General features: G+C 34.2%; 1 pseudogene; it reads left to right on the top strand.

Moving 5' to 3' along the window:
- Positions 1 to 915: 915 nt before the first annotated feature.
- LOC149217545 (uncharacterized) lies at positions 916 to 1,601 on the top strand (annotated as a pseudogene).
- Positions 1,602 to 3,756: the final 2,155 nt, after the last annotated feature.

The following is a 3,756-nucleotide window of genomic DNA, read 5'->3' on the forward strand; positions in this document are numbered from 1 at the left end:
TTATTATTATTATTCTTATTATGATTACTAGCAATTGCACCTGATGTTGCAAAGGAAACGTCGTAAGGTGGTAGCATAGGTTAGAGTAGCAGAGAAGAATGGAAAGCTAACAAACATTGAATTCAACTTATTCGGCAAACATATATACATAGTGAAACATTCAAAGTTAATGTTGATCGTGAAGGGAATTCTCTGTGGCCAAAATAATAAATTCCACACTACATATAAAATGAAAAGAATCCAAGTATGTTGCTTGAAATATTAGATTAATATATGTGAAGTTTGGACCTCATCCCCACTAATAAAATTGGCTACAACTGATTAAGGACTCAATAAAACCCCATTGATTTTGTTCATGTTTTTGATGCACACAAGATTAACATGTTTATTCAAAATTTTAAATTCGATAGCATATTGACTTTTGAAATCAAACTTTTTGTTAAAGTAACTGGAGGGGAACACAATACTTGCATCCAAAGCAAGAGCTCAGGCCTCGATATCATTTGTCACATATTTCTCTGAATCTTTTCCACTTGCCCATGCATGACTCATGCCTCTACCAAATCCCCAATCTGAAATCAAAATAAAAGTGACACAACACTTCATATGGAGCCAAGTATGATTTTAAAAATATAAAGAAACATAGTTCTAAGATCACTTGAGTCCAAGCATCATAATGGAAACTACAATGCAAAGGAATGTCATTGATTGAATCTTCATTTCTTATGAATCAATTATAAAATGATGGCAAAGTTTTTTGGAGATAACTGTGTAGTCATGTGAATTTATGGAACTTAAATAGAAATAATTGGTAGCAATATTCCATTTGAGACTACTATTTTCCTTGATTTTGAACTAATTTTCATAAGTTGTTAGCATTCTTTCACTTGGATTTTATTTTTATTCTCTACAAAAATGTTTCTCCAAAGCTCTTCCAGTCCCATTTTGAGCTCCATTAAGGCTCTGAAGGTGTTGAAGCCAGAGTCCAGCCTCATCCGTTGTAAATCTACAAAGTTGTTGTCCAACTCTAGTGCTTTTGGATCGCGGACCTAGCATATGGAAGGCGAGCTCCATATGAGTGCCCATAGAGTTTAAAAGTGACCCATAGGGTTCGATTTGTTGATCAGATGGGAAGTGAAAAGCCATCTAGCTTAAAAAGAAAGAATGAGGTTCCGAGGTGTGGAAGAGGAGGAAAAGAGGGTTTTTGTTCGAATCCCGTGGTGACAAATTCACAATCTATGTTGGAGACTGTGGACGAGGCCATGTATATAGCTAGAGGATATAGCATTAGTTGTGAGAATCAAGAAATCTCCAGAGATATTTCTGTTTATGATTGTACAAAAGTTTACTATAAGAAAATGTTAGAGGCAAATCTGGATAACTCACTTCTCCTCAGAAACTACGCAAAGTTCTTACATGAGGTATGGATTAGTCCCATCAATTTTTTTTTATTGTTATTTGGTGAATGCTATAGGCTTATACTTGGAGATTCTTATCGACATGATGTTTTAGGTTTAGGCATTGTGTATTTAGGTAATTGCTATATTAATAATGTTCTCCTTACTCTTAAAATTTCTACCAATCTACTTACTATTTTTTAGATTTGTCACTTTGGTGATGGGAAGAAAATAGAGTTTTAACTTTTCCCCTCATTATGTGGTCATTAAGGAAATACAAATTGAAAAATTATTATTTTTTGGAAGAGTTGATCATAGTTCTTGGTTATACACATTCATTGGTTTTCAACCTTCTTTAGGTTCCTCCTTTATTGCACATGTTGATTTCTTGAGTTGCATAAAAGATTTGGACATATGAATTACAGGTATCTGAAACAGTTGAGACCACAAAATTTAGTGTTATGTCTTCCTAGAGTTTCTTACATTAATATCCTTTTCCAAATGTTAAGGCCTTGTGTGCTATCAAATGTTGTAAGATGGTACATAGTGATCTCATCCCATTTTTGACTCATTCATTTTCAGGGGCTAAGTATGCACTCACCTTTAGTGATGACTTATGTCTCTCTTGGGTGTACTTTCTCAAGTACAAGAGCGAGGTATTTGTTCCTTTTAAGGATTTTACTAAGCAACAATTATCCCTTACTATGAAGAAAATGTCCACAAAAATTGGGGGGAGTATGTCAGTCAAGCATTCAAATATTTTGTAGAAAATATGGTACTCAACATCAATGTGTACACTCTTCAACAAAATAGCATTGCTAAAAAAGAACTAGTCATTGAAAGAGTGGCCAACTACAAGAACACAACCCCTTCTTTCTAGGCTAAAACAATGAACTGTGTAAATTACATTCAGAATTGCGTGCTGGGAAGTGCTGAATATGACTCCAATGGAAGCTGGGACACATGTTATCCCAATGTTTCTTCTTTCAAAGTATTTTGGGGTGAAGCATGCACGTTAAGTTTGCATGACAATTACAAATCCTTTTAGATGAGCCAATTTCTTATTTTTGTTGTTCAGTATGAAAATGTGAAGGTATATTGGATATTTGATCACATTTCTATAGATTCCTGGTTTCAAAGGGTTGTCCACTTTGCTAATTAGTTCGAGTCAACCATTTCGATAACTTCAAATTCATGGATCCACATAATAAATTGTGTAGGAGGGTTAATATTAAAAAAAAGTTTCGATCAATTGCGAGTGTCGCGAATAAAGACGAGTTAGAATTAAAGGTAGTATAAATCACCAAAATGGTTTAGCTAAACAATTACTTCTGAGCAAATATCTAACCCAAGTGTTTTTTCTTTGTAATGATAGTGATACGTTCACTACCGAACAGTGCAAAAGCTTGTACTAGTGTGTAACACTAGATTATATGCCAAAATATCCCTCCCTCATTATTGTGCTCAGAGGAAGAAGAGTCTAATTCGTTTTTTGAAGTTGGTTCCAATCGAATTTGTTTGGAACTCCATCAGTTAAACCAACACAATCACTGGAAGAGTGTCACACAATGTCGAAGGAAGAACAGATTCCGTGTCCCCTACCTTTATCTTTGGTATCTCTCAATCACATTTCATTCCTTTGCAAATCTGTGATGGCTTCCACGGAATTCTACGTGAATGTTCTTGGATTCCAACTTGTGAGGAGACCATCTTCATTCGATTTTGTAGGAGCTTGGTAAGATATTTGCAATGACATAATGAATGAGCCAAAACTAATCTTTGCATATAATATAATATAATAGATAGATATTTCTTTTGAGGATCTAACATATCACTCTGATCCAGGTTGTTCAATTACGGTGTTGGAATACATCTCTTGCAGTGCAAGTTTTTGGACGATCTCCCTAAGAAAACTGAGATCAATCCAAGAGATAACCATATCTCTTTTCAGGTTAACTTTAAAGTCCCACCGTTCAACTTTATTATTCTTGCAGGATGTACTTCATGTTATAGTGTGTTTATCATTGTTGTTGTTTTTTCCTTCCAGTGCCCAAATATGTTTGTAGTGGAAAAGTGGGACAATATTCTAGAACAAATTAACTGAAGTTATTAAACTATAAAAAAGAAATTATTGTTTGGTTTCATGCTTGATTCTTGTAAAGGTATACAACTCAGAACATTTCCCAACGCTAAAAAACAAACACCATAACTATTGAAGAATGAAGTAAAATAACAACATTAATCTCTCGCTATGATGGCATGGAACTGTAAACTAATTTACGAATGGAAATGTAAACATTAATTTGTTTCTAATTAACACAGTGTTCGAAAGAAATTCCAGGATTCACATAAAATAGAA

Source organism: Pinus tabuliformis, chromosome 1_1 (assembly GCF_031772625.1).
Source record: "Pinus tabuliformis cultivar Carrire ecotype Pingquan chromosome 1_1, CPIR1, whole genome shotgun sequence".
In the NCBI taxonomy this organism is placed as follows: Eukaryota; Viridiplantae; Streptophyta; class Pinopsida; order Pinales; family Pinaceae; genus Pinus; species Pinus tabuliformis.